Source organism: Xiphophorus couchianus, chromosome 11 (assembly GCF_001444195.1).
Source record: "Xiphophorus couchianus chromosome 11, X_couchianus-1.0, whole genome shotgun sequence".
In the NCBI taxonomy this organism is placed as follows: Eukaryota; Metazoa; Chordata; class Actinopteri; order Cyprinodontiformes; family Poeciliidae; genus Xiphophorus; species Xiphophorus couchianus.
In genome coordinates this window covers 15,268,139-15,284,916 of record NC_040238.1, presented here as the reverse complement: position 1 = coordinate 15,284,916, position 16,778 = coordinate 15,268,139, and the positions used below count along the sequence as shown (strand labels likewise).

General features: G+C 39.5%; 1 protein-coding gene across 3 annotated transcripts in view; it reads left to right on the top strand.

Moving 5' to 3' along the window:
• The window catches only part of pknox2 (pbx/knotted 1 homeobox 2), a 95,317-nt gene that overhangs the window by 27,055 nt on the left and 51,484 nt on the right, over positions 1–16,778 (top strand). For 2 of the 3 annotated variants that reach the window (XM_028032115.1, XM_028032113.1), the window contains exon 2: positions 3,387–3,429. The exons of the other annotated variant lie outside the window; for it this stretch is intronic. The gene's annotated coding sequence lies outside the window, so the exon portion shown is untranslated. The remainder of the gene's footprint in view (positions 1–3,386; positions 3,430–16,778) is intronic. 3 annotated transcript variants of the gene reach the window in all.

The following is a 16,778-nucleotide window of genomic DNA, read 5'->3' as shown; positions in this document are numbered from 1 at the left end:
ATCATGTAGTTGCTGTTGTGAGAGGAATTTAAAAACTCTGGATGTGTCCTTCTTCATTTTACATCCACTTTGTGCTATTTTCCAGAAAAACAAAACCTCAGCATAATGCTACTTCCACCATGTTTGACAATTAGTGGTGTTCTTTGGTTGAAAGGCTCGCTTTGAATCTTTCAAACATTCTTGATCTCATTTGACCATAAACCTTTTTTTTTGCCCCCACGGCATTTGACTTGTCCACAAAGATGTTCCAACAGGAGAACAAACACCAAACTGCTTTTGCGGTGGATGAAGTAGGCAAGCATAAAGTGTCTGTAAAGCTCTGACCTGAACCCGATTATAAATTTATGGATAATGCCTAAAGGCGAGTCTGTGTCAAGAAAGCAGCTCATCTAAATGAAGCATTTATGTGAAGAAAATATAAAATATCCAGACAGTCAGAGTTTCCCCGAGACTTTTCCCGTGGCTTCAAAAAGTGGTTTTACTACAACTGTAAAACATTTAACCACACATTTGTTGGGGTATGTTAGCCAGCATGTATACATTTGTGCCTGTGTGGATTAAAGAACACACATCATAAACTCAAACATGTTTCTACAAACTCAGTGTGGCATTCATCCACACAATGAGTGGATGTAAACCTCAGACCAGCACTGTGTGTCCCCAGGTCTACTTGTGCGGAGGCAGTGCGAGCGACGCGAAGCAGATTCAGGAATGCTAATGTTTCCTCTGTGACTTCTGTTAGGAACACAGTGATTAGACCTCCAGCCCCCTGGGGGGAGCCCCTCTGTGCCCTGGCTCCTGCTCTGATTTACTCTGATGTGGACAGGAAGGTCGGCTCTGTCCCTAAAGGGTCATGGATAAGAACAGTTGAAGATTTTGGTGTGTGTGCGTGTGCGTGTGTGTGTGTGTGGTAGGTTTCAATAGACGGAGGCACTTCAGTAGGATCTCAGGCAGGGGTCGGAGGGACGACAGAGGGAGGAAGGGGCTTAGGGAGGACTACGGAAAGGATTACGGAGAGACTAAAATGTTTTCTTTGTGGCTGAAAGAAACCTTAGAAATTCTTCTGCACAGCCCTGCTCACATTTGAGTGGCCCTTTTCCAAAGAAACCACATCGGGGACTTTTCTTTTTCTTTATCTCTAAACTTTGACTACTGAATCTTAAACCCTAAAAAAAATTAGGAATGAGACAAATAGAAATCCCAAAGTTTCCATTTGTATATGCACAGTTCTCCTTGATAGTAACTATTCAATTTAAGGAGGTATTGTCATGATCTGTGTTTTTCTGTGTGTTTATTTAGAGTTTTCTGTGTCTCGGAGTCTTCGTGCTGTTCTGTCCTCCCCTTGATTGTTCCCTGGTGTCTCTCGTTTCCTTGATTACCCTCTGTGTATTTAACTCCACTTGTGTTCCTTGTTCCTCGTCGGGTCCTTGTCAATGTGTCTTGTCCATGCGTGTAGCCTGTTGCTACCAGTGCTGAGCCCTAGCCTTCCGCTCTACTGTGCTGCCAGGTTTTGTGAACGTTTGGACTTATTTAAGTCTATTGTCATCATTAAACTTCCATCATCCATCTCATCTGGGTCTGCTGCGTCTCCCTCACCGCTTCCACCACATCAATTCATGACAGGTATGTCGTCCCTTACAAAAAAATCCCATAAAATTCACATGTGATTTTCATGTGATCCACATGTGCTCGCATATGAATTTCATTTTTGTAAGGGATGCATCAATAAACATGAGCATGTCCAGTTTCTGACAGATTTTATTCAAACTTGAGGCAGTTCCACATACTTTCTCACATTATTATAGTTAAAAATCCAAAAGAATTTCCTAGTTTTCCCAAAAGCCAATATGAAAATTACCTAAAATATACATTGCTCAAAAAAATAAAGGGAACACTTAAACAGGTGTTTAACACTTAAAGTGTTCCTTTTATTTTTTTTGAGCAGTATATATTCCCCCCCCCCCCCCCCCCCCCCCCACACACACACACAACCCCCCAATACCCTCTTGAAATAATCCAAACTCAAAAATGTTGGAACTGTTTTCTTATAATCTCCACCGCCTCTATTTTAGTCTCCCCTCCTCATCAGCGTGGGGCCTCTGGTCATACCCAGCCACCGCACACACAGAGCAGTCCCCACTGAGATGTGCAGGAACTGGTTAAATACCAACCCTTCAGAGGCTCCGTGCTAGCAGATTGCAGGAGGTGGCAGCGTGCTGTGAGGCCCGGCCACACTCCCACTGTTCAAGTGGAGCTCTAAGCGAAAGATCAGGTGTCCGGCCCTGAATGCTCGATTGAACTTAAATCTTTTACATGTGCGCCACGACTTGCTCACCATGTGGCTCAGATGTGGCCAGCCTGGCAACCGCTCAGCCGGGCCTGAGTCTGACTGACCTCCATGTTTTCACAAATTTCATTTGGAAGTTATGGAAATATTTTGGGTTTGATCATTTGATTTACTTTGTTTAAATAAAAATCCGAAAACATTTTGAGAACTAAGTCACATGATCCTTTGTTTTATGGGGATAAGGTTTTACTGTCCGAAGGAAATTTCTTTTCCTTAAGCCAGAGATGGAAAAATCCAAATTTTGTGGCATATTTTCGATCTATGGAAAGCGTTGAACTGCCGATATTGATCTTCGCTGTTTTAGATTACATAAGCCACATTAGCAGAAGATAAAAGAAGAGTATTGAAAGCATTTTTCCTGATGTTTCTGCCATAAGTGATCAATTATTTAGCTTATGAGCTGAGGTGATGTAACATGTTGTGTGTGTGGATATGTGATTATGTGTAAGAGAGAGGTTGCTTTAAAACTGGCTGTACTGTGTTTTTAGAACAAAGACAAAATGATTTGGGAGTTGACATTTGAAACTGCGTCTTATTTTAGCAATTAGCATAGCTAGCATTACAAAAACATTGGCCTCTGAATTGAATAAGACTTTCCGAAAGGTTGGCAACATTTAAAAAAAAAAAATATTAAATCAATCCTAATAAATCAACTTTTTCATCTCAAGTAAGATGGTTTTTTTTTTTTACTTAAATATTCATCTCTAAAGCAAACCTAGACAAATTGGGCAACGGTAAATGAAAGTGTTTATGAAAGGTATGTTCCCCCTTGTGTATTTTTAATAGATTTAGAGAAATATTTATTTAAATTTTTACAGTACTGACAAAAAGAGTAGACACTCTGGTGAAGATTTAATTAGTACTGTTGAATCTATCAATACCTTTCACAATTACTTGCTCTCTGTCAACCCAATAGCAGTATGTTTGATTGCATTGTTACAGACTTGCACAGACCTGCAAGCCTTGATTCTTGCAGTAAGTTAAAATAAGAGATATAATTATAACTTATAAACAGGCGAACCTTTGCATCTTTTCACAGGCTGTGACCGGAGATTTGGATGTTTGGTGCGGGCCAGCTGAATGTAAGTTATCTGTTGCCTTTTTCTTGAGCAATCTTTGATTCTACACTTTACTAACAACATTGTAGTACGTTCAGTAACCATTAAATTTACTTTGGACTACCACTTTTTTGAAAAGAGCTATAATCTGTAAAAGCTCAATGGTTTACATATGTACAGAATTAAAGATTGTCCTGCTGGGAAGTTGAACCAAAATATCATCTTAATCGTGGTTAATTTGCTCCCTTTGAACTGGCACTTCAGTTTTTTTTTTTATATGATTCAGTCAGCAGCAAACACAATATCTACTTTAGCATGAGGACGGGTGTGATCTCTTTCTCTTAAAGCTACTGCCACTGCTTCTTGTCTTCAAAGTACCTGCGTCATGTTTGACGTGCTTAATAGCTGGTGAGTGTTGGAATGAAGGGCTTGGACTTCTGCTGTGTCCAGACTGCAGGTGTTTCATCTGGTGTTACTTCATGGTCTTGTTTTATTTTTCCTGTCTCAACTGACCATGTGTGAATAAAATGTTAATGCTTTAGGAGTAAAGTAATGTATACCAACGGAGAAGTCCTTCTGCCGCTAAAATCTGATACGGCACCATTTTGGTTTACATTTTGTGAAGCAGGAAGTTGCGCTGGTCTTCTTCAGAGGTTTAGTGGCGATTCCTTTGGTAGTTCTTGGTGCAGCGCCGCCACAGGAGAGGTGAGGAGCAGGTTTTTCAGTTGGAGTGGCTCCTTTAACGCAGTGCAGCGTGAATGCAAAAGGGACGAGCTGAAAATGTAATAAATGTTGCAATGTTTGAAAAGTTTTTGAAAATACCTAGTATTCTTTTCCTGTTCCGTGATTCAAATAAATAAATGATATCAAAGAAACTATATTTCTTTGATTCAGAAAGGGGGCAAACTTTTAGATTTTTTACTCCTTTATTATTAGCATATCGATACACCAATGCTTCAACTATTTGGTCTGTTTTAAGCAAATCACAAACACAATCACATTATTGCTCAGGCAGTTATTGAGTGATTGATATTTCCTTTTTCTAAAGCTGTTGTATCATGTAGTTTTCTAATATGTTTTGTACATAATAGCTTTAATCAGCATATCCTTCAAGAGAGTGTCTCCTCCTTTAGTATTTTTATTGTGAGCTGTTTTCCACCTCTGCTCTATTCGGCCAATAAGCAGTCAGTTGAAAAAGTGCTAAATTGTTTTCTTGGAGGATTTGAATATTAATGGCCGTCCCTGTGGTTCAAACTGAATTAAGCCTTCAAATTTAAATGTCTTCTGGTCCCTCATGTTGGCACCTAATTGCAAATTGAAGGACTGAAAGCACACAATTTAAGCTCTGGCTAAATGAGAAATAATCTCCAAAGAAAATCAGGGATGGGCTTTTTCAGATCCTACAACCTTGTGAGCAAAAATAAAATCAGAAAGGAATTATTTTTTTTATAATTGTGTACCCCATAAACTTTTGTAGAAAATAAAAAGCGAAAGTAATATTTTTTTTTAACAATGGGGAAGTGTTTATTTGTAGTTATTTATAACTGTATGTTTCATTTACAGTCATGGATGAGCGAGCTGGTTTGGTCTATCTGCCTTCTTAAGCATTCATGATGGTGCTGCGGTTGTTGTGCAGGGACTGCTAATATATACACATTTGGCACTTGGAAATAAAAACTGTCTACCTATATAAAGTCTGGTAATCTTCTTTAGTCTGGAAACTCCCCATTGCTCTCAACATATGGCTCTTTTTTTCTACAGAATACAAGTAAACCTCAGAACAAGTGAACCCAGGAGTCCATTCTGTAATCTTAAGTGTCCAACATACTCAGGCGCACTTCACTTCGCGGATGTCCACACGTGCTCGATGAGGACTCAAAGTGGACGTCCGCCGGACACGTTTGAACGAAGGTCAATTTTTATGACTGCATAGCCAGTGTCCCACAATAAACTGCTTGGCAGGAGAAAGCGTTCGCTTTGGCTGTTTTGTATGTGACACCGAGCTGATAAGGTTGAGAGTCGGGCTCAAGGACGCGCTGCGTGATTGCCACCTTCTGTGCCACACTGACAGGTGTGTGGTGGCCAAACATGCAAGTATCCCTTTTGGATTGTGGAAAAAGAAGGAATTTGCCACTAGAAATGTAGGCAATGGGTACGCTCAACTAAAAAATTCTCAACTGACAATGGACTGTGCAGTCGGAGTCCATGCGGCTCACAGAATACTCACAGTACATGTGTGGGAGTCGTAGCACCTATGAGGACAACCTGGAATCATGCGGTCAGAATGCTAAAGTTGGTTTTGTTCACTTTAAATTTCATCCAGTTAAGTTGCAATTTACAACAAAAAACAAAAACAAATAGAAAAACAGATTGCAAAGTCTTGTCGTCTGCAGCCTGAACTATGTATTATGTGAATTTGGACAAACATAGACTGTTACAGACATATTTTCAGAATCACTCCTTTAGATTCTTTACTGGAATCTAAAGGATTCCAGTCCTTTAGACTGGAAACAACTTCCTACTCTACAGTATATGACATGTGTTTACTAAAGTCAAGCTATCTCTGCTATTCTTATACAACGTAGTCCTTTAACTCAATTGTAATTCAGTCCTTAATGCTAATGACTCTTTAAATTGAATTTTTTGACTTCAAACTTATAAGACCACGTAGACAACATACAGCTGTCATTGGTTGATAGTCAGAAGAGGCCTTGTAAACTAAGACATTTGTGTTTTCCTCCACACATTCCCAAATAATCACACAGCTTGTCTCCTTGTCCTCTCAGCCCCCAAGTGTTCCCCACTCTTTCCCTGCGTCTCCTCTCTCAGAATCTCCACCATGATTCTCTGCCAAGGATTGTTTTACGCTTAATTTTGTTAGACTTAATGAGATTTTACTAATTAAATCTCCTCCTGGTTGGAGACCCCCACTTCCTCATTTCCTAACATAGCCCCTCCTCGTCCCCCTTTCCAGTTAAAATCACTCCAGCTTTCTGAGAGATTGCTCAGCAAGCTATTTTGCACAACTAAAGGTCCTGCTTTTTCTTTAATGAAAAACAGCAACAGTGAGTTGTGAAAGCCAAGGCCAGTTCCATGGTGGGATTCTTCATTTTATGCCAAGATGCTCTGGTGATGTTGTGATTGTGGCTGAATTTTCATTATGAGCACAGTAGGCTGACCAAAACTAAAATCTACATCAGGTTTGGTCACTACTCTGTGTTTGTCATTGTATGACTCAGTTTATGTGCCTTAAATGTACTTTTACTTAAGCTTGAAGCACACAGGTCAGATATTGTAAAGCTAAAATGTTCTCTTTTAATAATCCCTGCGTTAGCCGAAGGCCAGTGCTAAAAGGGAAGTGCTGAAGGGTGGGATCAAATCACTTCAAGCAGTAAGGTCTCGGAGGTCGCCGCTGTCAACAGCCGCTTGCTCTGCTATTGTGGACCCTGTGGGACTCTCACACTGACTATTGTGGAAGCTAGCCTCCTGTTTCCCCCCTTTCAGTCCTGGATATCCAGTGCCAGGGCTCAGCGCCTCGGCCAAAATGTCCATTATGCACCTCCTCACGTACCCTTTTATTTTTGTGCACACTCATACACACCGCTCAGTACAAGGAGCATCTATGCCGTGGCCCTCTTGTTTGGGTGAGCAGGCAGAGTGCCCATTTCAGATGGGACTCCTTTCTTCTTGAAGGCTCATGCCGATCAGGTTTCTGCCACCTGTCAGTCAGCTTAGCAGGCAGGGAAATGGTGGTGGGCAGTAGGAGGGAGGGGGTGGGGTGCCATGGCAATATGGCACCGTGCCAGCACCCTGTCTGTTGTTTCAGCTTACTCAGAGCCTCTAAGATTGTGCAATGATTCCTGAACTCATGCGGTCGAAATGTTCCCCATCCATCCTTACACACCAGGGTTCTTGACCCCTCCAGATTTCTCCTTCAGTTTTTTACACTATTTCTGATCATCAAATTGTTTTTTAATAAAAATGAAATAGCAGTTTCCAAACTGCAATTTCATCAAGCTATCCAACCTGATGCTATGTGAGAAAGTATAATGTTCTCCTAAAGTCAATAACCGGAACGCGTGATATATCGGTATTGACATCGGTCCGATAAACTAAAAATGTGCCCATACATAAATATATATACATACTGTATATTGACTGTTATAGCAATATCAATTTCGGATATTGATATCAGCCCAAATTTTCATATCGGTGCCTCCCTCTGGTTTTGATTACTTTCTGTGTCAATAGTGTGACTGCAAACTATGTGAAAGACCTTCTAGGGGACATGTCCTGAGAAACTTTGCCTGACCTTTTTGTGACACGGCTTCCCTTGAACACTTGATGTTGTTCATTATGAGCCTCACTGTGTGATCTCTCCATCACCCTCGCTACCTCCGTGCCTAACTGTTGTCTCCTAGTCCACTCATATCAATTTCTGCCTCAGAAATAGTGTCTACCCCACCAATCCTAATTGTAATTATGTTGATTTAACTTAAACACATGCAGCTCCCTCCATGCTATCTGAATGGGAGCTTATTAGTTGGAATATATTTTTTATTTATTTATTCCCATTTCTCAGGGTCCCTGTCGGCATTTCCAATTACTCTTGTCGTGCGGCTGTAATTGCCTCCATGCTAATGGCCGCCAGACAATCGTGCTAAATGAGGTGAGGCCGAGAGGCTAGGAGCCTGACTTCATTAAGAGCTAATGGGATTTTATAAAGGGGGCTGCAGACCCATCTCATCAAAAACAGCAAGATGGAGGGAAAACAAAACAGATGGAGGGGGAGAGCCAAATCACAACCAAAGTAACTTAGCCCGCTTCTCTTCCTGTCACTCAAGCAAAAAAGAAAATTGTACTTTGCTATTAAAGAACGATACATAACTGTAACCACAAAGCCACTTAAAACCTCTATCCTGGCCTAAAGTGGAAAAGTTGACGCAATGCTTTAACAGATCTGGACCGTTCAGCTGAACGTAAACAAGTTATTATAATGTGCCTCACGACTGGGCAGCAACCCCTTACCAGCAAAGTAGCAGCAAAAGACAGAAGAACTGTAATGTTTTTTTTCTACAGCGTGGACAGTCCTGGCCAAGTACTCCCACATTATTCACACATTATTTAGACAGAGGCAGAGCTGAGCAGCACAGAAATAGATGTGAATGTGGGTTCTTTTACACAACAGCCTGTTCCGAAATCAAAGGCAGTGATCCAAAGTATAAATCTGTGCAGGTTAAATGAGAAGTGCAAGCAGAAACCGCTCAGGTCAAGACCAACAAAGCGGCTAAGACATGTTTGTTGCATATGCATAATGCATTGTTTTGTATGACACAAAACCAGAACACTTTTAAAACCAGACTCTATCACAGCAAGTCACTCATTGCGTACTTAAGAACCAGAGCAGGTTCTTTTACACAGTGAAGTAATGGTGTCAACATTTCGACTTTTATTCTTTCAAATTTATTTCTGAATCTAATAATATAGATGTTTTCTTTTCTTTTCGTTTTTTTTTTCTCCAATAGACTTTAATGCTTTGCCACACATTTTTGTCTTATCTTCATGGCTTTTCTGGTATTTTATTAATATCTATGTAATAGTTCTGTTAGAGCCTTTGAAAAAAAAAAAAATCTCTCAACTCACACTATAGGTTTTGAGATTTGTATTAACTATATTGTTGCTGAAGATTTCTTTTACAGATGAAGAAACGTTTCAGAATTCGTTTCTTGTTTGTTCATAAATACATTATTCTCCATTGTAGCTAAATCCCTGCATGACTGTTTGCAACATAAGGTAGATTTATTGCTGCTATATTGTAGGGAATAAAAGCATAAGGATCTTGACTCTTTATTTAGGAGTGACGGATGGACCTTTCTGTTTTCACATGATGTCCCAACAAGTATAATACGGTGTAAGATTTCTAAAACAACAACACTGAAGCAAATAGTAAAATAAATTGGGCTAATCTAAATCTAAATCTAAAATAATGACGATTTCCTCTTCAGCATTAGTCCAAAATGAAAGACAATGATCTACTTCAGGGAGAACATACAAATACAGTTGGCTCCAAGGGAAATATGGCACTTCAGGTCTGAAGCATTGTACTGAAAAATTTGTGTCAGTCATACACTGACGACACAGTAGAGGTGAGAATGAACACATAGTTACACTTTCAACGTTTTACACGTCTGCTCATAAAGAATAGGCCGATTAGTCCAAACCTCTGACTGGTACCGGCCATGTCTGCATTATTGTTTTTTGCTTTGTTGGTATAGTTCTTGAGCCAAAGTCCAGTATTGGCCATAGTGTGTGATGGACATGCTTTGAAAGTTGTTCTCTGATCTACTGTTCCACATACTACTCCACACAAGTGTGTTTTTACTGTAGGTAATATGGACAGTATGCTGTGTATGATTAGTGGTTTGAATACAGTCTCTACTGCACAGTTTTGCATCAGTATTTCTTAGCCTTCAGGTTTTTCCATTACCTGTAATAAACAAAAAAAACATTGTGATATTTTATTTTAAATGTCTTACCAAAGGATGTTGTTGGTAAAACGCAACCAAAGTAAAACAACGACTAAAGATCAACGACATGAATCATCAAAATGACAGAGTTGGCCTTTCTGATGAGTTTATCTCCAGATTAGGGATGCGTGGCATTGTGCAGTTCCTGATATTCAAGAGGCCATTGTTGCATGACAGATTGGGAGTTATGCTGATTATTACATGATAATAATTATGATCATCTTGGATTTTTTTAAGAAGGATTATGTTTGTGACAGCTCAAAAAGTATACTTACTTAGGCTAAATCCCTGTCTATGTTATTGCTCAACTTGTCCCTTGAACAAACTGTATCTTCGTTTTGTCCATGCCTGCTTCTCTTTAATACTCACAGGCAATTCAGTTTATTCTGAAAACTATTTCCATTTATTATTGTTCTAATCCCTGTTTGAGCCTATTATCTTTAATTCAATTTAAAGAACTATGAGTCTTAAACAAACAAAAATGATTTATGCTTTATTTGGAGTTATATAAATACATTTCACTACGGTAGCCTCTGAGTGCACGATAGGAAATGACTTTAACTCGTTGTAAAAAGTGGGCACAAATTGATAAGAAACGACCAAGAATTGAAATGCATAAAATAGATAAATAACCAACAACGCCCCCCCCAAAAAAACAAAAACAAATAGGAGGGTTTAATAGGAAGAGGATGGTTTAAAATGGAGGTTTGTTGGAGAGTTCTTCTTTTAAAGGTGAGTCCTTATTATCTCATGTTTGTTGGTTCCTAAAGCATTTTTTTTAAGCCAGATTTTCTTTGACAGAATTTGCGTTGGACATTATTGGACTCATCTGATAAAACATACACCTCACTGTGAGGAGTAACATTAATAAACCTGAATTTTGTTGCATATAGAGTATCTTGCTATCTTGCTCATATAGAGTAAATGACTTGCTGCTTTTGTATCGCATGAATAAAGGATGAAATGTGATGTGTCTGTCGAAATAGTAAAACTTCTTCCCTGAGTCACTTTTTTCCACCAGACTCTTCCTGAAGAAGTGTGAGACAGATGTGTGTAATCATCGGGGCTGCGGGGTGTTTTTGTCCCCTAATTTGCTGTCCATCTGAGCTGCCGGGATGGTGGGACGACGGTTGCGGTTTAAGGCTCGGCCGTGGCAGAAACAGCTGTCCCACAGCTGCTATCTCTCCGGCTTCAGAAAGGGAGGGGGAGTGGGATGTGGGGTTGAAAAACAGTCCCAAACCTCCTGGGTCAGAGCCCTGGTATGGCGGTCTCCCTGGCAACTGGAGCTGATGGGCGTGTGTGTGTGTGTGTGTGTTTACTGTATGCGTTAGCAGGGAGCAGAGTTTAGTCAGAGAGTGGAAAAACTGAAGGTTAAGGTTGCAGATCCCTGCTTCACTTTATCTGTGTTTCACTTTTGCAAATGTTCCCACTGAATGTTTCCTTGAGATAACCTGGAACTAGACCGAATCTTTCCCAAACCGACTAACAAACAGCCGCAGACCAAACCACACCGGGGTGCGCTCGGTGCGCTATCGCTCCCTGTTTTTCTCAAACAACTCCCTGAGCCGAACACGAGGGAATGTAAATCTCCCTGAGACGGCGAGGGGAACAGAGAGGGTTTGGGTTGGATGAGGAGAATGTGCCTGTGTGAACTGTGGCGATGAATGGGGAAGCGGGGAGAACGGGAAGATAAATGGGGGGAGAAAATGGATATGGAATGATACTTGGCTTTGGACCAAAAAAAACTCCAACAAAATAACAGCTGCCATCTTTACTCCGTCAACCTTCCAGAGCACCTCTCGACCCCGCCGGCATGACTTCTTTTTTTACTACTGCGTATGACATACTATCATGATTTAACTAGAAATTTACCACTTTAACACATCAAAATTTCTCCCTGTTTTAGCATTTCCATTGACTTTTAACTAATTACGGTAGTCTATAACATTTACTCAAAAAAAACTAAATTACGCCTATTTGTTTATTTATTTTACCAGATATAGTTAGATATACCCTACCTTCCCAGTGATACGGCGATTAGTTGGTCGTGTAAATGATCCTGTTCTGTGAATTCTCACACTTGAGATAATATTGCCCACCAACCTTCTGTGCAAACACATTCAATGAAGCAAGTTTGTGGGGAACACAGCGGAGGCCATCACAATGGGCCTGCGAAACAAAGGGACAGTAACAGGTGTTAGCTGTGACACGTGAGGAGTGAGTGTGCTTTGGATGATCAAGGTGTGAGATGCCTGTATGAAGCTTTTTCTATTGACATCAGCAGCACATCGGGTGGTTGGCACCGAGCGCGTCTCAGTTCAAGTTGCATGATGTCTTGTGAAAGTGTACGTTCTTCAGCTCTCTGGGATTGTTGGTACTTCCCTAATGGGAAGTCTCATTGGAGGAAGACATGGGAAGGTATGTCTACCAAAGTCGGATGACTTAAAAAGTGAATCGAGACTCAAACATGGATTGTCCCATGATTAAACTCACCAGACAATGTTGTATTTTTTATTTTTTTTTCATTTACGTCTTCAAAACAAAGTTCTTTTAGAATTAATGTTAAGTTTTTCCTGGCATGTTTGACTATTTCTGTAAACAGTTGTTGAGAGCAAATAATTCTGTTTTCCTTTTATCTCTTTTAGCTAGTTGCTAAGCTAAAGCTAAAAGAAATGGCATGTTAGGAAATGCCCTCAAAGCTAAGATTACAGGATACTAGGAGCTAGGTAACGACCTCTTTGGGGCGTAGCTCAGAGAGAGGGTAACAAAGGGAATGGGAAACTCTTGTGGGACGCCAATTTGACTTGCTACTACCTCTTAAAGGTGGCATGTGAAATGGACCAGCAGTATTTTGGTATTATTAAATGAATAAATGAGTCAGTGACTTCAACTCACTGACTCTTCTGTAGCTTCATACATCAAGAACTCAGCATGGAGAACGGATAATTCTCCACATTGTCAAACATCTAATTGATATGAACATGCACTTTTCTACCACTAGAGTGACCTCAGAAAGTTAATATTAGGTTTCTAAAAAATATGAACCAGCTGATGCTCAATAACTGAGAGAATCCAATATGGATTTGTCTTTAAGAACTATGATAGAGGAGGACTTAAGAAAATGCTGAAAATACTTTTACCTAGCAGAAAGTTAGCACACAGAACATTTAATTTACAAAAAAAAGACTATTGTCTATGTAGAAGCAACACCATAAAACTGTGTGAATTTTCTTTAAAGGAATACTGTCATTCTTTCTTTTAAGTTTTATTTTTAAGTAGAAACATTTTTATCAACGTGAGACAGAAGTGAAGCCAATAAAGTAAATACAATACGGAGGATAACACAAAACTTTTGTGTTTTTGAAGACAGACTTATGCAAATAAGAGAATGTTAGTTCATGTTGGGAACGTTGAGCTGACTGAGCAGCCGACGCCTGCTAACCCAACTCTGTATGTTGTCACATGTCGTAGTGTTTTTGGACATAATAAGTGTTTTGTTGTTCAGCAGGGAATTCTGTTTCTGCATTAGCGCTATATTTAGAGATTTGATTATTTGAAATTATAGTTTTACTGATGCATGCTAATGTAAGCAACCATTGTGCTTGAGCTTCTTGTAATGTAGCGAACCACCTTAAGAAAACAATTCAATATTTCATAATTAATGAAATGATAATTAATTAAAGTAATTAATTACAGATTTCTAACTAATAACTGTTAAAGTGTTTATATTGCACCATTTTTTTTTTTTTTAGTATTTATTGTTGGAAAAATTAGCTGCATTGTTAATGCACACGCAAAATTGGAGATTTGAGTATTTGTTAGAAGTGGGCCTTGTAGTTTTCATAGGACAGTGATCCGTTGCCATAGAAACACCCCTGAAAAGGTCAGTGCTGAGGGTTTTCTTTATTAAAAAATAAAATTATATATATGTATATACGTATATATATATATATATATATATATATAATAGGGAGGCCCAGAAACAACAAAAAGCATTATTCTTGCCCATTCTTCTACATTTACCCACCAGTACAGTCACACACGTACGCACAACACGGCTGCCACCAATTTTTTTTTTACATTGATAAAAAAAAAAAAATGCAGGATTTAAATAGTGCAATTACATGGCTGCAAATGGTGAGAGCCCCCTCACTGTATTATTATTATTTCTTTATTCTCTTTTGAAGTCGGGAATTGAAAAGGGAGAATGGTGGACAGCCTGTGCAATGCTTGAGCTTTGTGTTTCGTTGTAGATACGTCGCCCGCCTGCCCCCTCAATCATTGGCAGCTCCTTCCTCTCTCCCCTCCCTCTCAAGTCATTTTAATTAAGTCAGTCTCACTGGCATGGAAGGCAAAGATAATTGGAGAGGGTTTTTGGATGCCATTTACTCTAAATGACGCCTGTTTCTTCCCATTCTCTCAGTTTTTCTCCACTCCCACAGCTTTTCCTCCCCCCTCCCCGCCGCTTCTCGTCTCCTGGCAAAGAGTTACCTATCTTCCTCCTCCTTTTTCTCTTCTTCTATCTTATATTCAAATGTGAAATATGGATTAACCTCTTCTGTGTGGCTCAGGGGACATCTTCCTGTGAATTGCAAATTTTGGCCAACATTGCAATTTATTTGAAATGGCAAATCAGGCAAAGCAATTTACTGGAAATGAGGAGCTTCTTTGAACTCTCCCCCTTTGAAAAAAGTTTGTGGATTTTCATTGCATGAAGAGCAAAAAAAAAAAAAGGAAATCCTATAGAACTATTCCCTTTGTGCTTTTAAAGAAAAAACTATTCTGAGAAACAAAACGGGCTTTGATTTGCTCCTTATTTTTGTGAGTAAATGCCTTTCTATAGCTTCTGAATCTGAAGTTGATCACACAGAAAGACATGAACACAGAGATTACCTGGAAGAAGCATTTGCGTTAATCAATTTTAACTACTTTTTAAAAACTGTCTGTAACTGTGCCCTTTGTTCAGACGGATTTCCGTCATAGAGCTCATGCTTACGTTGCCAGGGATACAAAACGGACAAAAAAAAAAATACATTAAACCTTCTCCATTACTGTTGGGATTTCCAGTGGGCATACTCATATTGGACATGGACAAGCTGGACCTCTATATCATTGTTTCTAATGATTTCTGACTAGAATAGAAGAAAGCACCACAAACAGTTAAAAATGTTCACGTGGACCACCTTAATTACATTGTCTATTTCTTAGTATCGTGCCCCATTTTCAGATAGATTCTAACCTCCAGTCAATAAAAAAACAACAGAGTTTTCCTTGCTGGTAGACATGAGCGCTGATTATGTTGTAAAATGGGAGATAAAATTGGAAAAAATGCAGAGCATCACCGACCACCCGCCATGTTTCCAGCCACCATGTTGTTTGCCTCCCAGCAATGTGGATAGAGTAAAACAACAGTGTACCCATGCCTAGCAGTGGGAAGTATGTAACTGCTGTCTGATAGGATATCATCATTTATAGCTGGAGACCTCAAGTTTGGGCCCGGGCAACTTTTTTTCTTCTTTTTCTGGTGTCTGTCATGCTCTGAGATAGACTGGTGACCGGTCCAGGGCGTCGCCTCACCTCTTTCCTAATGACGGCTGGAGATGGGAACCAGCAAACCCTCTGAATGGATGCGGACCCTCCTATTCAGCTAGTTTGTTCGAAAATATGCTCTGGGTTGCTGTTTCTACCAGCGTGTGGAGCAACACACAACTTCAGGGAGCAATATATGCATGAACCAAGAGGTGATAATTGACAGATATTCTGTAAATATCTTGGATACTGATCAGATTCCTGCAACCCTAATTTTCAGATCTGTGCCGATCTGGTAAACATTATTTATCTCGTCCCAATACTGCATTTCTTTTACAATATGTAAAGCTACTTTACATATTGTCTTTAGTAGTGCTTGGAATTGTAAACTTTAATTAATGTGAAAAATAAAATGGTTTGATTGGGTGCAATTTCTTAGCTGAGAAAGGAGACCTCTATGCCACTACAGCATTGTTTAGGTGGTAATATTAACATATTACATCTCTGTGAGACTTTGGAATAAAGGGTTGCTCACTTTGGAGATCTGCTGCTGATTCCATTATTCACCCAAATGTCAAGAGTTGTTCATCAGAATTTTGCTGGAGCTTCGTGAAGCTTCGACCTGCTGATTTCTAAAACGAGAGCAGGGTTTTGTTCAGCCTACCTGAAATTAGAACGCTGTGAACACCACTGAGTATCCACACAAACGTTCCGCCACGGTATGGCGGAGCACTGTAGGGGTTTTAAAAGTCTAACTTATTAAAACCATAGTGTACTTTTAAGTCAGCAACAGGTTCAGTCACTTATTATTTTTGTTTGGGAAAGAGGCAAATTCATGCCTCCCTGTTAAAATTCAGTGCGTCTTGCTTTGCACAAATGGAAATTTCACATTGAAGATACAAATGTGAGAGTTCAAAAAGGCTGACATCATTTCCAGGATCAGTATGTTTCATCACTGAAGACGATACGAAGCTCCAAATGATAAAAGGGGACAAGTTTTTATCATCAAAAAGTTGAACGTGGGAGAGACTCTCATGCTGCAAGAGAGTCTCTCCCACTCTATTGCTCTCTGGCAATGTTTTCATTTTGAGTGAAAAAATGCATGAATGGCCAAAGAAAACTTTATATAAATCATGCAAAATATTTATATTGGATAATTATTTAATTATTTTATGTATTTAATTGCAATAACGTAGATGTTATTTTTTATTGGAAGATTAGGAAGAGGTGAATCTAGATTATAATCATTTTAAAAATGTCTCACCTCTGCGTTGCAGCTTATACACTGTCTATGAAAAGTATTCACCCCTGTGGATC